Here is a 20,980-nt window from a genome sequence, read left to right as displayed (position 1 = left end):
ATTTGGAAAACAGAAAATCCTTCTTTTAAAATAGATTTTATTCCTCATATTTAAAAAAAAAATTCTGCCAGTTGTATTTAAAATCCAGGGGTAAAGATGACCAGTTTCCACTGAGCTTTCATTGAAGAATAATATTGTGAACTGTTTATGTTGTGTAACACTGGCAGAACTAGTCTGGATAGAGATCTTTCTTCCTGCATATGAAAAAAGGGCCTAAAGTAGTTATTTAAATGTGTGTATATTTAACTTAATGTATAATATGTTATGGGTAATGTATGTATATATATATATATATATATATATATATATATATATATATATATATATATATATATATATATATATATGTATAATAAAGAAATAAAGAGCTTAACATGGATTTCTGTTTAGATTTGTGGGAGTTAAAAAATTTAAATTAAAATAATGTTAATGTTTCCCATTCTTATTCTTTTACAATGCTGAGTAAAATAGGCACTTGCTTAGTAACAATTTATTGATACTGACAAAAACAAAGAGCTAAATTTAGAACATATTAGACATAAATTTTAAACAAGATTTTGCCTTTGTACTTTACAATTAAAAAAAACAACAACAGAAAGCTACCACAAAATGCTCTGAATTATTGAATGTCATAATATTATGGCTTTATAAATAAATAAATAAATAAATAAATAAATAAATAAATAAATAAATAGAATAGAATAGAATAGAATAGAATAGAATAGAATAGAATAGAATAGAATAATTAAAGCCAGAGAAATGTTAGAAATGTAGATTTAAAAAGTTTCAATGTTTGGTTAGACATGCTTTTCACCAATTCCTAACAAAAATGTGCCTTTACAATTGTAGTGGATGATAATTCCACATACAGAAAGACATGTAAAGAAATGATTTATCAAATTACAAACTTGTCATTCTATTATAATAAAAGAAATTGAATTGACATTAATATTTGAATATAAACTAGTGTTTATTTCTGTTATACTTTAGTGATCATTTTCTCAGTTGTGAATGTTATATTGAGCTCCTTGTTTGCTGAGCCTTTTGTGAAATCTTCCCCAAATATTTATTAGTTTTTTATACCATATATAACTAAACAGTTTATGTTACATAAATCCATTTACTATTAACATCAGGAACATTCATAAATCGTATATCAAATAAGACAACTACATTAAACAGTATGTAGGGTATGTAGACAGATGATAAAGAGTGTACACAGAACTTTATAATCAAAAATAAGTATAGATAAGAAAGCAGATATAACCGTTAGTATAAGTATACTTGCATAATGCATAGTTACCAAAACTTATAGTAAAATATATATTAACATAAGATATATTTCTGCGATGGGTTGGCACTCCATCCAGGGTGTATCCTGCCTTGATGCCCGATGACGCCTGAGATAGGCACAGGCTCCCCGTGAACCGAGGTACAGTACAGTAGTTTGGATAAGCGGTCAAAAATGAATGGATGAATAAGATATATTTATTGCATGCAATATATTTATAAAACTGAGTAATATTTGCCAAAAGAAAGCCAAAGAGAACCCTTTAATTCCGAAGGTTTAATTTTTTTAAGAGCACAGCTTAAAAAGAGCATCTCTACAATGTAGGTGATTAGGAATGTTTAGTAGAAAACACAAAGAACATTTGAAAACATATCTACTGCAATAGCCTTCACTTTCTGGATCAGTTTTTCACCTTCCTCATCAAACATTATAGTGTTATAGCATTATAGCATCCACCGTTATCTTTACAATGGAGAATAAGTTAATTTGTGAAATAAGTGAATGGAAGTGCAGATAATTAGTGAGCATACTTTATCTGCCCTGATACAATGAAAAAAAGTTTTTATCTAAAAATAGTTTGTTGCTTATTTTGAATCAGTGCAGCTACTCACTGTGTGCTACATGCACATGACAAGGATTAATGAGCATACTGTGATTCCAATCTGTTTTCTCCCTGTTAAAGTAAGTGATTAAGTAAATAAATAAACATGTTTAGGGTCGAAACTTTATCGCCTTCTTCTAAATCAGATTGTAGGGCAATATATTAAGAGTTTTCTTGGATAAACTACTGATAAATAAGTGAATTAAAAAAATATACAAATTCAAAACTTACGGCATATATGCTCACTATCATTTTTCAGTAAAAAGAAAATAACACATATTTGTCAAAAAGAAGCCTACAGTACATATGTCCTTAGAACTGTTAAGTCTTTTTGAGATCAGCACCAGTTATAGATGTTCATGTTTTTTGTTTGTAATTTATGGTGAATGCTTTGCGAAGCAACCGCATCAGCCTTGCAAATAAATAAATAGATAGATAGATAGATAGATAGATAGATAGATAGATAGATAGATAGATAGATAGATAGATAGATAGATAGATAGATAGATAGATAGATAGATAGATAGATAGGTCATTCGAGTTAAAAGAGGGAACTGGAGGATGATAAGAAATGGGAAGAAAGCCTATTTCATTAAGACACAGTTTATTTTATTTGTATACTGCTCTTAAATACAGCAGTGTACAAAAACTAAAGCTTAGCAAAGCAGAGGTGACAGCAGCAGAATAAATCACTTTAAATTGTGTGGAAGAAACCTTGAGATGAATCTGACTGAAAAGGAATTCCGATATTAAACTAATGATGAATTGCTTTCATTATATAAAGAAAGATTTTATAATTTAAAAATGATTTTAATATATTTTACAACAAACAGGTTTGGTATATAAGCTCATAAGCACATGTTAATTAAGCTACAAAATATGTTTATGTCATTGTACTGTACTGCACTGTACGTTTTCAATATCTCTCTCTCTCTCTCTCTCTCTCTCTCTCTCTCTCTCTCTCTCTCTCGCTCTCTCTCTCTGTGTTTGTGTGTTTGTGTGTGTGTGTGTGTGTGTGTGTGTGTGTGTGTGTGTGTGTGTGTGTGTGTGTGTGTGTGTGTGTGTGTGTATGTCAATGCTTGAAAAAGTTCAATTAGCTTTATTAGGGGGCTCAGACTTTACAGACTTTTCTAGCTTCACCACCTAGCTTTCAAAAATGACTAGCTGATGTAGGCGCCTGCATGAAGCTAGAAAAAGTTTCGGTTTTTAAATTTCCAATAATTTAGTGCAGGATCTGGTCCCCTTCCTTGACTATCTTCATAATAGCTGAAAACAGACTGTACACCTCTAATGTACTGAGGATAACTTTTATTTTACTTCTCAGTTTTTTATGTAATTGAATAGTGTTCAAATCATAATATATAATTTCTTCTGATTTCTTCTATTGGGATTATATAAAAGTTGTCAGAAGTAAAATAATTTACAACTTAAAATCACAAGATTAGTTATTAGGATCTGGAATATTATGAAACAACACTTTCATGGCAGGTGATTTGTGGCAAGAATAGAGAAACAGCAGAGGAATTGTATCTGGATCAAGAATGCTATTCATCCCTCCAGACAAGCAGTCACTCACCCCTTAAAGCCTGTAAGGGTAATGTGCTAATGTTAACTGACTGGCTTGCCCATAGAGACAGCGAATTCCCACATACTGTAAGCTGTGATCTTAGTGCTCTGAGAGATTATTAAGCATTGTGCTGTGTAATCCCTACTATATGATCACTTACAATTGTTTTAGAAATGATGTTCATCTTCATTAGCTGATTAATTTTTTGACATTCTCCTATACTTTAGTTCTCAAAACAGTTATTTTTAGATTTATGATGTTTTCCCCTACTCTCTAATGAAACACAAATATGTAAAATCATGGTGTCTTTCTATATGATTTCAGGATACACACTTTACTGTTTTAGTAAACTAGGACATGAGTAGGCTACAAAAGATGTGCTTTACATTTACATTTAAATCTTTTGTAGCCTGCTCATGTGGGGTGGGGTGGGGGTATTTTTGACCTTTGTTCATATATCCATATGACTGAAGGTGCTTAAAATATTTTTACAGCATGTGTTATATTTGGCAAATGGCGATACTAAAAATAAGGCTATAATGCTACAATGTCAGAGAAACAGGAAATAATTATTTTTCTGATGTTCTGCAAAGCAATTATGCACTCATAATTCAGTACCCAGTAGTGTTGAACACACAGTTGAAATATCAGTATGAATTTACCTCCAACATAGTATTTATATGGATAATGTTTGAAGTAATAATTTTGGACACATCATGTAGCACAAACAGATTTTGGTGAGAGAGATTTACAGCACACCAGCACACAGGGATTTTCATGCACACCAGTATTTTAAGTTTAGACAGAATGGTGGAAAAAACAAACAAACAAAATAAACAGTGAGAGGCATTTCTGAGGATTTAATTACCTTCTAGATGAGAAAGATTGGATAAAAATTGCTAGAAAGTTTCAAAGTAATAGGAAGGCTACAGAAAGTCAAATAATCAAATTTTATAACTATGATAGCAGGGAAGTATCACAGAATGCATGCTGTTCCCTAAGGTAGATTGAGCTTGAGGTAGAGCTACAATGGCAGTATATTACACTTTGCATAAGCTCACTGAAACATGGCAGCAGAAGATTGGAATTAGACCAGTGATGTTTTTGCAATCTTTAACTGTCCAGTTCTGATGAACCTGTGCAAATCTTTAGTGAACACGATCAGAATTCCTACTGCTCCCTTTTCTTGACAAATTAGTCTTTTCCCACTTTGCTTCTGAAAAAAAAGAAAACAGTACATTTCCAACAGTGGGATAGAACAGACTAATTTTCACCTATTATTGTTGGTAATGACAGTTCATGGCTATCAACCAGGCTGGACCTTCTTGTATTTAATTTATTTATTTTAAGTAGATGTTTGTTTCAATTCCACATTCCAAGTTGTATACTGGCTGGAACTGTGAATATGTCAAATCAAATCATGAATCATGACCTGCTATCCCGGACAAGGGTAACTGTGGCACCCTGAAATTATGGCAAACCCTGTGCCAAGAAATTATGGTTCTAAACCCTGAAGGTGTAACTAAAGTATTGTCTAAAGGGATTGATGGCCAGACATTAACAACAGTGAAAATCATGACACCTCTGGTCCCCTACACAAAGCAAAGGTTTCACAGTGAGATTTTAGCACTGGAAAGTTTATGTAAATTGTCACTTGAAACTATAAAATACATGGATATTAACTTGCTTTAACTTAAGAAAGCATTTTGCTGACCATCACTATGTCCATGAGGTCACTGAATTGAAACAAATTACAGCACAAAAACAGTTCTGCAACTCTTAAAACGGCAAGTCAGAGAAACAGAAATAGAACAACTACAGTGTTCTATTTTTAAATATATATCCAAAAATGTTTAACACAAAATGGAGTTACAATACAGGTACATCCTTGCATTAATTAGAGGATTTGTTAATACACCTACAGTACTGAACTATTGGTTATTTACAATCTGATAAGGATATATCATTCTCTGTCTTTCGTGGTAGAGAGTACTATTGGAACTATTATATATAAGTAAACTATGATAAAAAAACCAAAAAAAAAAAAAACCAATAATGATTATTATATTAACCCAAAATGAAATATTTGTGTAGAAGGTAGCTTTGCATCCTCACACCTCCAGGCAACCAGTACAAGTCCACAAGTCCTCCCCATGTCTCTGTGAGAAAAGCAAAAGAAAACCATTCACCCTATTGTCAGGAGTTTGCAAGTTCAGATCCTGATGATGCTTTAGCCATCTGTGGCTGGAATCACAAAATTTTGACCATGCTTTCTGGGTGGGAGGAGTGGCATATGCTCTCTTCACTGTCAATCACAGCAGTGACCAGTTGAGAGTAGGTTCATGTGATTTCATTATACTTATTTCAAAGACTTGTCCAAATGTATTGACAAATTTGCAGAATTCATCCAATCTGAGTAAGCATACAGTACCTGTAAAATACAAATATGTTAAATAAATAAATAAATAAATAAATAAATAAATAAATAAATAAATAAATAAATAAATAGCCTTTTTTTCTATAGTCATTGGTCTACATTTATAGGTACACTAATGCTTATCATAGTTTTCAGTACGTTTTAATTCTTTCAGGCAATTTTATAAACTGCACCTTGATTCAAAGGTGTTTACAATTATTAAGAGTAGCGAAACATAGCATCAATGAAACAGAAGAGATGTTCAGTCACTATTGTTCATGCTTGTATAAATGAAATCCAGTTTATGCAGAGCTAATTTATTTAAAAAAAAGAACAGAATTGTGGAAAAATAAAAACAAAACAAAGAGGTCTACATAATTAATCTGCATAAATCATGACAAAGGATCTTAAATTGGGTGATTATTCATGTTCTCTTCCGGAAGAGAGGTTTGGACATTCAGGTTTGGTCTATTGTGAGGTAATTTATATATTACACTGAGTTATGAATGTATATATGACATAAGTTTTGTCTTGTGTTCAGTATCCTATTTCTTTAATTTTAAAAACTTTTTCTTGTGTCTTGCTTCCCTTGCCCCCATGTCCTCCTGCCTTGTGTATATGTCATGTTCTTATTGGTTATGTAGTCATGTGTTCCTGTTCTCTTTTGTCATTGGTTCCTCATGTGTATTTAACCCTTAGTGTTTCACATGTTCTTGGTTGGTTTTTGTCCCTTTATATCTGTTGTGTGTGATCGTGTTTTTCGCCTTGTTTTGTCATTGCCTTGCCCAGGATTACTTTTTTTGTTCAATAAAATCTTCACCTGCATTTAGATCCTCTGCCTTTTCATTCTACGCAAGTGACAGAACAACCAACCAAACTACAGATCCAGTGGTGAGGATTTTATGCCTTTGTCAGAGGAATTGGCCTATTGAGGACTTCGTGAAAGAATACTGTGAACTGTGAAGCTACAAGGTAAAATTTAATGATTAGGCTCTCAAGGATATTTTCCAATATGGTTTATCCAGTAAAATCTCACTGTTAATGCCACCACATACTTCACACTGGTCTCTAGAACAAAACAACTTAGCTTTGTGGTTGAGTGGTTCTACTTTTACTGTTGGTGTCGCACGTCAAGCCTGCCGTGCCAAAGCCTGCTCACATCACACCTGCCACTCAAAGGACACTTCCACGCAAGGAGCTGATCCTGAGTTCCCCGTCTGCCATGATGCGACCAGAGGTCGTCCCCAATTTTCACGCCTGCCATGATTCAACTATGTAGGTCGTCCACGAGTTTTGCACCTGCCACGATGCAACCACAAAGGTCATCCATGAGTTTCACGCCAGCCATGATGCAACCATGGAGGTCATCCCAAAGTATCATGCCTCACATATACCATACTATGACCCTGAGAACATTCATGAACTATTTTTACTGCTCTGGTCATCTGTTCATTCTATGCTTCACGGCCCGAGTCCACCAATGCTCCATAAATTAGGTCCACCATTGCACCAGGACCTTCTGCTTCACTGCCCAAGTCTGCAAATGCTTCAAGACCCAGGTCCTCCAGTGCTCCATAATCTAGGTCCACCATTGCACCAGGACTTTATGCTTCACTGCCCAGGTCTGCCAATGCTTCATGGCCCAGGTCCTCCAGTGCTGCTTGGTCTGGGGCCACCGCTACGTCGGAACCTTCTGCACCACTGCCGAGATCTACCGTTGCTCCATGGTCCAGGTCTGCCACTGCTTCATCAACTAGAACTTGCACTACTGCATGGTCCTTTGCACAAGTATACAGCTCCAGTTTCGCTTCATCAGCCTGGACCTCCATCCCACCCCCAAGACTGCCTCTACTTTTCCAACACCCTCCCAGACATTTTGTTGCTTTGAATGGAGCATTCTTTAAGGGTGTCGGGAGCCACCCTTATAGGGAAGGTTGTATTTCGTCTTGTATTAGGTATTCTATGTCTACGGGAAGCCGTGGCCTAATGGTTAGAGAGTCTGACTACTAATCCTAAGGTTGTGGGTTCGATTCTCGGCCGGCCACGACTGAGGTGCCCTTGAGCAGGGCACCAAACCCCCCCAACTGCTCACAATGTGTGTGTGTTCACAGCTGTGTGTGCACTTTGGATGGATTAAATGCAGAGAACAAATTCTGAGTATGGGTCATCATACTTAGCTGTATGTCACGTCACTTTCACTTATTTTGATATCTGTTACTTGTGTCTTGCTTCCCTTGCCCATATTTCCTCCTGCCTTGTGTATATGTCATGTTCTTATTGGTTAGGTAGTCATGTCTTCCTGTTCTTGTTTGTCATTTGTTCCTCATGTGTATTTAACCCTGAGTGTTTCCCATGTGCTTGGTCGGTTGTTGTCCCTTTATTCCTGTTGCATGTGATTGTGTTTCTCGTCTCATTTTGCCATTGCATTGTCCAGGATTACTTTGTGTTTTTGTTTAATAGAATCTTAAACTGCATTTGGATCCTCTGTCTTTTTGTTCTATTTGACAGTAGAGGGTTTAAAATTGATTATTCTTGATCTTCATTATTTAGTTGAGTTTTGGGGGGTATGGTGATATTGTCACAAGAAAGTTACAATTCTCCAGCGTTACAGTTATAGTTGTAACATAGAATATCTTTTGTTTTAAAACCCAATAATCAGAATGAGCAATTACAACCCATCTAATATTTATTGGACTGAAACATATTTAGGTGTAATTTTATTATTGTTATTATTATTATTATTATTATTATTATTATTATTATTATTATTATTATTATTATTATTATTTATTATTATTATTATTATTAATCCAGCCAATGGGGTCACAGTCCAGTGACTTCTGTGCCGGTCCCAAGCCCGGATAAATAGAGAAGGTTGCATCAGGAAGGGTATCCGGCGTAAAACATTGCCAAATTTAAACATGCTAATCGTCAATACGAATTTTCCGGATTGGTCGAGGCCCGGGTTAACAACGACCGCCATCGGCACCGTTGACCAACAGGACACCGGTGGAAATTGGGCTACTGTTGGTCGAAGAAGTAGAGGAGGGAGGAGAGTGCACAGACAGAGAGAGAAGAGGAAAGGTAAGAGTTTAGGACAGAGAATAGGAACTCTGAATGTTGGTACTATGGCAGGGAAAGGTAGAGAGCTGGCTGATATGTTGGAGAGAAGAAAGGTGGATATACTGTGTGTACAGGAGACCAAGTAGAAGGGTAGCAAGGCTCGTAGTATAGGAGCAGGATTCAAACTGTTTTATTATGGTGTGGATAGTAAGAGAAATTGGCTAGGTGTGGTCCTGAAGGGGGAGTTTGTGAGGAATGTTCTGGAGGTGAAGAGAGCGTCAGACAGGGTGATGAGTCTGAAATTAGAGATTGAAGGGGTGATGTTGACTGTTGTTAGTGGTTATGCCCCACAGGTAGGTTGTGAGTTAGAGGAGAAAGAGAGATTCTGGAGTGAATTAGATGAGGTGATGGAGAGTATTCACACGGGTGAGAGAGTGGTGATAGGAGCGGATTTTAATGAACTTGTTGGTGAGGGGAACACAGGTGATGAGGAGCTGATGGGCAAGTTTGGAGTTAAGGAAAGGAACCTTGAAGGACAGATGGTAGTGCACTTTGCGAAGAGTATGGACAATCCTGTAGTTAACACTTATTTTCAGAAGAGGGAGGAACATAGAGTGACTTACAAGAGTGGAGGTAGAAGAACACAGACTACATTCTTTGTAGAAGAGGCAATCTGAAAGAGATTAGTGACTGTAAAGTGGGATGGTGTTGTGTAGGATGACTCTGATGGTCTGTAAGAGGAAGAGTTCAAAGATAGAGAAGAAAACTAAGTGGTGGAAGCTGAAAAAGGAGGAATGTTGTGAGGAATTTAGACAGAAGTTAAGGCAGGCTCTGGGTGGTCAGGTAGATGACTGGGAAACTACAGCAGAAGTGATCAGAGAGGTGCTGGGTGTGTCATCTGGAAGGAGGATAGGAGATAAGAAGACCTGGTGGTGGAGTGAGGAAGTTCAGGATTGTATCCAGAGGAAGAGATTAGACAAGAAGAAGTGGGATATGGAGAGGACTGAAGAGAATAGCCAGGAATACAAGGAGTTACAGCACATAGTGAAGAGGGAGGTGTCTAAGGCCAAGCAGAAGACATATGACAAGTTGTACACTAGGTTAGACACGAGAGAAGGAGAGAAGGACTTGTACAGGTTAGCTAGGCAGAGGGATCAAGATGGGAAGGATGTGCAGCAAGTTAGAATTATTAAGGATAGAGATGGAAGGGTGCTCACAAGTGAGGAGAGTGTACAGAATAAATGGAAGGAATACTTTGAGGAGCTGATGAATGAGGAAAATGAGAGGGAAAAAAGAGTAAAAGGGGTGAACTCTGTGGAACAGGAAGTAGATAAGATTGGAAAGGATGAAGTCAGGAAGGCTTTGAAGAGGATGAATAGTGGAAAGGCAGGCGGTCCTGATGACATCCCGGGAGAGGTCTGGAAGTGTCTGGGACAGGCAGCAATGGAATTTTTAACTAGTTTGTTCAACAGGGTTTTAGAAAGTGAGAGGATGCCTGAGGAATGGAGAAGGAGTGTGTTAGTGCCAATCTTTAAGAATAAGGGTGACGTGCAGAGTTGCAGCAACTATAGGGGGATAAAGTTGATGAGCCATACAATGAAGCTGTGGGAAAGAGTAGTGTAAGCTGGGTTAAGGAAGGTGGTGGAAATTTGTGAGCAGCAGCATGGCTTCATGCCCAGAAAGAGCACAAAAATATGCAATTTCTGCTCTGAGAATGTTGATGGAGAAGTATAGAGATGGTCAGAGGGAGTTGCACTGTGTGTTTGTAGACTTGGAGAAAGCGTATAACAGGGTGCCAAGAGAAGAGCTGTGGTACTGTATGAGGAAGTCAGAAGTAGCAGAGAAGTATGTCAGAGTGGTGCAGGACATGTATGAGAGGAGCAGGACAGTGGTGAGGTGACGTAGGTCAGACAGAGGAGTTCAAAGTGGAGGTGGGACTGCATCAGGGATTGGCTCTGAGCCCCTTCCTGTTTGCTATAGTGATGGACCAGTTGTCAGGGGAAGTCAGACAGGAGTCTCCTTGGACGATGATGTTTGCAGATGACATTGTGATCTGTAGTGAGAGCAGGGAGCAGGTGGGTGAAAACCTGGAGAGGTGGAGGTTTGCGCTGGAGAGAAGAGGAATGAAAGTCAGTTGTAGTAAGACTGAGTAGATGTGTGTGAATGAAAGGGAGGGAAGTGGAACAGTAAGGTTACAGGGTGAAGAGGTGAAGAAGGTACAGGAGTTTAAGTACTTGGGGTCAATAGTCCAGAGTAATGGAGAGAGTTGGAAAGAAGTAAAGAAGCGAGTGCAGGCAGGTTGGAGTGGGTGAAGAAAGGTGTCAGGAGTTCTGTGTGATAGGAAAATATCAGCGAGAATAATGGGGAAGGTGTACAGGACAGTGGTGAGACCGGCCATGCTGTATGGTTTAGAGACAGTGTCACTGAAGAAGAGACAGGAGTCAGAGCTAGAGGTAGCCGAGCTGAAGATGTTGAGGTTCTCTTTGGGAGTGACAAGATTGGACAGGATTAGGAATGAGTACATCAGAGGGACAGCTCATGTTGGACATTTGGGAGACAAAGTTAGGGAGGCCAGATTAAGATGGTTTGGACATGTTCAGAGGAGGGAGAGTGAGTATATTGGTACGAGAATGTTGGACATGGAGCTGCCAGGCAGGGGGCAAAGAGGAAGGCCAAAGAAGAGGTATATGGATGTAATTAATGAGGATTTGAAGCTAGTGGGTGCAAGTGTTGAGGATGCAGAAGATAGGGATATGTGGAGAGAGATGATTCGCTGTGGCGACCCCTGAACGGAAAAGCCGAAAGAAGAAGAAGATTTATAATAAAAAAAAAATAATAATAATAATAATAATAATAATAATTATTATTATTATTATTATTATTATTATTATTATTATTATTATTATTATTATTATTATTATTATCACATTTGAAAGTTCATCATAATAAATCAGATAAGAGCAACTAAATAGTTTGTCATCATCTATTACGTTACTATGATTTTAATTTACCTAAAATATATAATTCTGTCATGATAAGTTTTAGTTTGAAAAACTTAATGCTTTTGATGAAAGACATTTGTTAATAATAATAATAATAATAATAATAATAATAATAATAATGATAATAATAATACTTTTATAATGATAACTGTTTTATTTCAGCACAGAACTTTCAAAAATAATTCATGCGCGTTGTATGCCCTCTAAAGTACTCACATCTTTTTTCTTAATAAATATGTATCTGATAGTTTTAATAGCTTGCTCTATATCTTGAAGTACTTGTGTTTGATTAATTTTAGTTGTTTTATGATAGGATATCTCCATGACTGTTTTAGACACATTTAATAACACAAATAAAGGCTTAATTGTAGGCTAGATAATAATAATAATAATAATAATAATAATAATAATAATAATAATAATAATAATAATAATAATACTGTATGATTTTGAGAGCATGTAAGCAATTAATAGAATTAATCTAAACCCAAAATATACGTGTTGAAGAGATGATGATGATGATGGTGATATTGTGCACAAGGATTACATGCACACTTACTGAGATAAAAGGACTGAATTTCTCAGTGTGTCTCAGTGTGTGTTTGTGCAGTGTGCGTGTGATTTTGGGGTGTGGGAGTGGCTGGGTTCTTAATAATATCAACATTATTTCAAAAACCTGATTCAGCCCTCTGGCATGCTGCTATCTCACACTCATTCAGTGTCCTATCTGCTTTTTAACAGAATAAATACTGCAAGCAAACATGTTTAATTCTTGCACAGATCAGCTTGCAGGCACTCAGCAGGCTGGTGCTAGTGTAGGCAAAATGGAGTGCTTGAAATATTTATTAGAGCCTTGCATATTCAACAGAGGGTCCCTTGTGTGATCTCCAGCAACACGTACGCAAATGAAATATTGATGCAGCTTAAATAAATAGGCAAGTGCCTACACTAGGGTATTCCTACTGACAGCGAGTGGAAAGGAGAGTTGCTGCAGTATTCCCTTTGTGCCGTGCCAGTGATGTGAAGCCACATTCGCACAGGCAGGATTTGAGGAAGGACTCATGGGTAGAAGCAGGTCTGTCCATCTTGGGAAAACAGTTTGGTACAAATTGTTTAGGGTCTAGACTGATGAGCAGTGAGTGATCCAGTATCATTTAGAAATTCAGGATTAAGGTCTTGTCATGTATTTGTGTCAAGCTGAAAATTGACTTATTATATTGATATTGCAAGGGAATGATGGTGCTTCTGTTAAAATATGAAACAAATGTATAAACAGGAAGCAAAAAGATTTTTTATTCCTAGTTACAAAGACATAAATTGTGAAAAAGACATGTGTAAAGCTTTAGCTTGGATATGTCCCATTAGACATTTTTTGTGCACAGATTCAAAATGCACATTAAACACGGTGGATGAAATTAGCAGTACAATTTACAACTAGTATGTGGAAAAAAGGGTTATACTCTCTCCTACCAAAAAAATGCCATCCCATATAACATTGCTTGCTGGAATCCATACATAAAGGGTGGCAGCCTTACATACAAGAAACAGTTGTGGTGTGGTCCGAACACTATAGCAGGAAAGAATGCCAAGTTCATAGAAGGTCATACGTTTTGGTGGGCATCTCTCTCTTTGTGGCATCTGGTAGTTTGGATCATCATCTTTATCAGTGGCAGGTATATCATTATCCACTGCCGGGATTACAGGGGCCTGAAGTGAGTCACTAGGGATGTCATTCATCAGATTCTCTGTACTGTGCTGCAGACTGCCATTTTCTTTTCTCTCTGGATTTATCTGTATGTCTCAGGTTCTGATTCTTTAGGCAAGTGGTCACAAGCCAAGAGCAGATTCCTGTGGATTTTGACTAGGACCCTCTCAACCAAATGCAGCACAAAACCTTTTACACGTTTGTCATAGTACTTTACGCTACTCCTTTTAGCAGCTTTCTGAGCAGTATTGTTTGCAATGACATATGCTTCCTACAATCATTGTCTCCATTTATTCACATACACTGTGGTCACTGGAATCTGATTCAGTGTGCAGTCCAAAAGACTGTTCAGGGACTCCTTCCAGTTGGATTTCTGTGTCTCAGTCAGTGTCTTCAGGACATTGATAAAGCGTGTAAAATGATAAATATCAGTCAAGATGAAGGAAATCAATGCAGATTAGTTACACTATGTCAGTGATGCAGGGATAAAAACAGACCCAAATGCAGGATAGCGTAAAAAGAAACAAATTTAATAACTTAAAAAACACAAAACAGGAACAAAGACACGACAAACGACATGACAATGATGACAAACGACAAGGATTCCATGCCGCCATAGGCAAATATACACTTACTGTAAATACACAAGAAAATGAACACATGAGGAACAGGTGTGCAGATTCCCAAAGGAAAAGACAAGGGCAGGGCAGACATGTGAACACTGAACATAAACAAAAGCACGTGGCCAAAGTCTGGGCTGGATCCTGATAGTACCCCTCCCTCGAGGCACGGTTCCCGACACACCAAACCCGTATCAAACAGAGAGGGCCGAGGGACGTCCGAGGGCCGAGGGACAGCCGAGCGACGTCCACAGCTGAGCATAAGGGCAGAGTGATGTCTACAGCCAAGCAGAATGGCTAAGCAGAAGGGAAGAGTGGCGGGGGTGGGGGGGGCCTGCAACACCCCCAGCAGACAGGAAGTGATGCGGCGGCGTCCACGGGAAACCAGGGAGTGAAGCGATGTCCCCCACCAGAACAGGTGCGGCACGATGTAGCAATGCACCAAGTAAGAAAAACAAAACAAAACCCGGCTGTGACATCTTCCGCTGGGAAGAAGTGAGGTGGCATCCCCGTGGGAAACCGGAAGCGGATCGGCGTCCCTCACCAGAACAAATGCAGACCGATGTCACCCAAAAAAATGCAAAAGAAAAAAGACAAGATTCCAGGGAAAAACAGTGCAGGAAAACCAGTCCAAAAAAAAAACTCCCTCAGAGCCAGTCTAGGCTGACGAGATCCTGCTGGATCTTTAAATGGTGGAATCCTTCTGGCAGCAATGCAGGGATAAAAACAGACCCAAATGCAGTATAGTGTCAGGTTAAATACACACGGCAATTAACACATGAGGAACAGGTGTACAGAGGCAGGGAGGAAGAGAAAAGGGTGGGGCAGACACGTGAACACAGAACATAAACAAAAGCATGTGGCCAAACTCCGGGCTGGTTCCTGACAGTTTAAATGGCTGTGTGTTTATGATGTTTGTCAGGGGAGCTCTTGTGTCATCGTATGGCCTTTTCAGTTTACCGCAGGCGTGGGTTTTACTCAGATATAGCCAAAGGAAGTGATTACTTACTGTATATAGATACTGTATGGTCTACATATTTGTCTCCCATGGTGTTGTCTAGTTTCTCTAATGCAGTCGGTACAGTTCAGTTAGGTTTGATGGTTGCTGAGCATGGACAGCCTGGTTCAAATTACCCCACAGATGTTCAATGATATTCACGCCCCTTGTTATGACCAAATAACTCAATCTTTGTTTCATCACTCCACAGCACCTTATTCCAAAATGAAGCTGGCTTGACCAAATGTATGTTTGCATACCTCAAGCGACTCCATTTCTGACGTGTGTGCAGAAAATGCTTCTTTTGCATCACTCTCCCGTACAGCTTCACCTTGTGCAAACTGCGCTGAATTATTGAACGATGCACAGTGACACTATCTGCAGCCAATTAATGTTGTAGGTCTTTGGAGGTGGTCTGTGGGCTGTTTTTGATCATTCTCACCATCCTTCCATTTCCTCACTATGTTCCTCACTGTGGACACTGACAGCTTATATCTCTGCGATAACTTTTTGTAACCTTCCCCTTTGTGCCCCACCATAAACCAAGGGTCTCCAATCTTATCCGGAAAGGGCCGGTGTTGGTGCAGGTTTTCATTCCAACCAACCACACCAGAGTCTACTAAAAGCCAAGAACAGCTGTTTAAACATGTGGAATCAGGTGTGGCTTCTGCTTGATTCGAATGAAAACCTGCACCCACACCGGCCCTTTGCGGATAAGATCGGAGACCGCTGCCCTAAACCATAATATTGAATAATCTTTCACTCTCCACTGAAACCAACATGGATGCAACTGGCTTTATGGGAAAAGTCTTTAGTATATTCTCTGTAGTAAAAAAAAGTAGGCCAAGCAGTTTCCTGAGCTGTATTACTGTACAGTCTGTGGTCTGGTGTCCTTTAATGCTCTGACTGCCTCAAAATCAACAGGATCCACTCTACTGCTTTTGGAAGAGACTATTCTGCCCAAATAGCACACTTCCAATTAAAACAGATCATACTTACTAGGCTTGAGTTTAATGGCATATTTTTGTAAGCTACTGTAATACTCACTGTATATCATTCATGTGTCATTAAAGGTCTTACCAGTCTGAAAACCAGTGTGATGTGTAGGTATAGTAACACAGATGTTATCCCAGAGCCCCTCTAGACATATCTGAGTGGGTCTTCCTGTTCAGGGTGTCATTCTTTTCCTAAATACATCACTGGTGAGAAATATGATCAATTTGACTTTGCAATTTTTGACATCCCTGTGCAATTAGGTCATGTCAATAATCCTTCACTTCTTAATACAATGGCCTAGGTAATGAGATATACATGCGAGTGGGGCCCATTATACAAGTGGATAAAGAGACAGGCAGACTGTTATTTAATTTCTTGGACTCAACCCGCAATGGCAGATCATTAGGTTTGGGAATTGCACCATCTCCAAAACTGGCAATGGTTGTTGAAGGATCTCAAAGGGACTCTTGAGGCTGTGGGCCAAGCCCTCATTGATGAAATTGTAGCCCCTGAGTCAATGAAAACCTGGAGGCTTACCTGTTTGTCACCTAACCAAAAGAGGGTGGCTGATAAGAAAAGACCTGAAGTGTGAGGAGCTGCATTCAGGACCAACCCAGGCCTCTCTGGGAAGGCCCCTCCCTTTAAATGGTTCGTGTGAGCTGAGCATGCACCTCTTGCTTCGTTAAGCCTGCAGCACCCAACTGCATTGGTTCAGGAGGTGCCTCTTGTGGTTTGGGAGACCCAGGTATGCCTAGACTTTCTTGCATGTACGCACACTCATGTTGAGTTGCCCTATTAGCCTGCCGTTCTAATAGCCGCTCCTGGAGGTGATTATCCAGGCATGGTTATAGATAACCTGCTGGTGATTTTGGGGAGGGCCCTGAGCAGCCAGCTCATCCTTTATCTCCTCAGAGAGGCCCTGTACATAGCTGACCTGTAGGGTTTGCCTGTGGTTAAAACTCATCTCGTAGTGGTAACAGTTCCCCATTTGAAGAGACCTTAGTAGATGATCTGATCCCAGACTCTAGCGTCAATCTGTTCCAGTCTGCTGGCAGTCAATGCACCTCTTTGGGAGACGAGCAGGCTGAGTGGTTTATTGGTGGTCTTAGAGCAGGTGTTTAGGGGGAATTATAAGGAATATAGCATTGCTGTTGTGAATGAGAGTCCCTACGTGGCAGCAGGACAGGAATTTTAGCATAGGATTACATATTCCAGTTCCTTGGACTCTTGGGGATTTTTACAAGCATTTGTTTTGGAAAATACATTAACATTAGTGACAATGTGAAGAAAGGGAAATTTAAAGACCAGCGTTAAAGGTGAGTGAGCAAAACAAACTAGCGCCACCTAGTTCAAGATTCTATCAAATGGTTAAATTACTATAAATCATATTATGCTTTGTGTGTGCGCTTAATAAAATCCTGAGAGTTTAAGCTTTCAAACAGTATATAATTTAACCGTGTATTTAGAGGATTTAATGCTTAAAAGTTACAATGAAGTTACAATGAAGTTGATGCAGTCTCGCCTCCTAGCGGTGGTGAATCGTTCTCGCGACGGTGACCTGATATGTGGCTCTGCTACCTTCAAAATGTTAAACCCCTGAAAAACAGGGAGAAATTTTCATGACAACAATTTGTATAAGTTTCCTCAGTCAGTGATATTACTAAAATAACTAAAATAAAGCAAATGCATACATTATGGCAAAACAATACTCAATCTCAAAAAATTATATAAAACCATGACACATAAATATATACTAAATATATGTAAAGATATGATATATGTAAAAAAAAAATACAAATATATGTAAATTCACTGAAGAATAAACAAGAACAAAACACGTTTGGTTAATATGGGTTGTACACTGGTAATGAGCAAGGGTCCTGCTTGCACACACTTAATCCTGACACAATCCGGAAACTGTCACAGTTGTCAAATTGTCACACTTCACTGTTATCTTAACTTACAGCCTACCTGAGAAAAAGGGAGAAATTATCACGAGAACAGTTTGTATGAGTTCATCAGCCAGTGCTTTTGGTGGAATATGAGGAATATTACCTCTATTCCCCTCTCATTCGGTTTGCCTGAAATAAATCAAGCTTAGATTAGTGGATTCACTTACTTTGAGGATTAAAAATCATTACCAATCAAACTAATGTTAAATAGTATAAAAAGACAGGCACTGAAGAATTTCACTGAAGAATAAACAAGAACAAAACACGTTTGGTTAATATGGATTGTACACTGGTACTGAGCGAGGGTCCTGCTTGCACACACTTAATCCTGACACTCAAAAATTTAAACTGTCACAGTTGTCAAATTATCACACTTCACTGTTATCTTAACTTACAGTCTTCATGAGAGACAGGGAGAAATTATCATGAGAACAGTTTGTATAAGTTCAGCCAGTACTTTTGGTGGAATGAGGAATATCACCTCTATTCCCCTCTCAGTGGGTTTGCCTGAGATAAATCAAGCTTAGATTATTGGATTCACTTACTTTGAGGATTAAAAATCATTACCAATCAAACTTATGTTAAATAGTATAAAATAAAATGTCTTTTAACTTAACTTAAATACAATTTTAACACAATTTATACATACTAATGAATATTTATTACTCCAAGTATTAACATTTTATTGAACCTGGCAATGCCATGAAATTGTATTTTAAAGCTTATTTCATGAAATATAAATGTTCTTATCTTTGTATCATGAAATATTGTGCTTTGAAACTTGTACAGTCCATGAAAATTTTATCTTTTAACTTGTCACACTGTAAATACTTATCAGACACTTTTTGTTTGATTCCCCACAAACATGCTTCTTCTTCTTTTTCTTCTTCTTCATGTTACAATTATGGACATACATACATACATACATACATACATACATACATACATACATTCATATATATGTATGTATGTATGTATGTATGTATACTTACGTATGTATTGAATGTATGTGTTTAAAAAAAAAAAAAGTGACGTGACATAAGGTTAAGTACGGTGACCCATACTCAGAATTCGTTCTCTGCATTTGACCCATCCAAAGTGCACACACACACCGTGAACACACACCCGGAGCAGTGGGCAGCCATTTATGCTGCGGTGCCCGGGGAGCAGTTGGGGGGTTCGGTGCCTTACTCAAGGGCACCTCAGTCGTGGCCGGCCCGAGACTCGAACCCACAACCTTAGGATTACGAGTCAGACTCTTTAATCAATGTTACTAATTCTAACAGCAAATAGCACAATGATTAGGACCATTAGGGGTGGCTTATTATCTCTGGAGGTGTAAAATACATCACTATGCATGATCATTAATGCTCCATAACATAGAGCCTTTTTTAAATAAAAAGTGTCAGACAAAAGTTAAATCAATATATTATTTAACACAAATTAATTAACAGGATGGTTTTCACATTTTGTAACAAGCACAGACAATCTGTGCTGAATATAAGTAATAAGTAAACTTATTCAAACTCCTATTGGATAAGATACAGATTTTTATGTAGTAATGTAAACTAATTGTTTATCTTGGATTTTTGAAAAGGAAAGTTCCCTTTCTAGCCACTTCTACCCTAAGCTTATTTTTCTGCCTCTTCTTTGAAAATGACATGCTCTACTTTAAATGAGTATAACTACAAGATGTATTTTAATAATTATGGTACCAAAATAAAGGTAACACCGCCTGACAAAAAAAATTAAATTCTGCAGAGAATATCTCTATGTAATCATTCATATCAAAGCCTAAATACTCCAGACATCTATTTTATAACTTCTCACAATTAACTGCTTCAAGACTGATTTATCTATTGTGTATCAGAGATATTATAGTTTTTAGAAGAATGTCTAGGTCAGGGGTTGGCAAACCGCGGCCCCGGAGCTGCAGGAGGCTCTTTCATCCCTCTGCTCCCTGTGGATTTGGAAAATAAATATTTAATTTAAATTTATTTTATTTTAATTAGTTTTTAATAAAAATGTCATTCTAAATTCTAAGATTATGATGCTCTTGTTACATTAAAATAAACCGTTTTTAATTTTTTTCGCTCAAAATATGCATCATAGCTGCGAAATCCGACACAGAAGCAGACACATTTTTGGTTTGCTGCAGCCGGCAAGTAAAAATTTTGTCATGCAGGGCTGTCAAGTGTCACGCATTGAGCATGACAGTCACGCATTTTGGTCTTTTATCAAACCCCCCCCCCCCCCACACACACACACACACATTGTATTTCTCACGCAGAAAAACCTTTTGATATATTTAATAAGCCGCAGAGCGCAAAATGGCAGGAATCAAGCGCATCTCAGTTCTTTGTCGAGCCTGACACTTATCAGCCAATCAAAAAAGAGGCTACACAATAGCCAATCAGAAAATAGCACTATCTGGGAAAGATTTAACGCAACAACCACTGAAAAAAATTGGGGCGGGGGGGCGGGGGGGGGGGTTGTTGGAGATGTCATGCTTGCCCGTCTTCAAAACTTGAGAGCCCTGGTCATGAAGAGGACTCAATTAGACATTGAACATTTTATTTGAAACCCAGCATCTTTCTTGTTAAGTTCAAAGTTCAAACTGTTTAAAATATTTTTGTTTGCCTGCAGAAATAAAATTTAGTTTACTCGGTAGCAGTTCATTGATTTCATAAATGCAACACACTACAGTTTTTTCTATACTTCCCATAAAGGTAAAAAGCGATATATGCAGTGTTATCTTCATTTTAGATGT

The sequence above is a fragment of the Tachysurus fulvidraco genome, chromosome 5, assembly GCF_022655615.1.
Source record: "Tachysurus fulvidraco isolate hzauxx_2018 chromosome 5, HZAU_PFXX_2.0, whole genome shotgun sequence".
NCBI lineage: Eukaryota > Metazoa > Chordata > Actinopteri > Siluriformes > Bagridae > Tachysurus > Tachysurus fulvidraco.
This window is presented reverse-complemented; position numbering follows the sequence as displayed.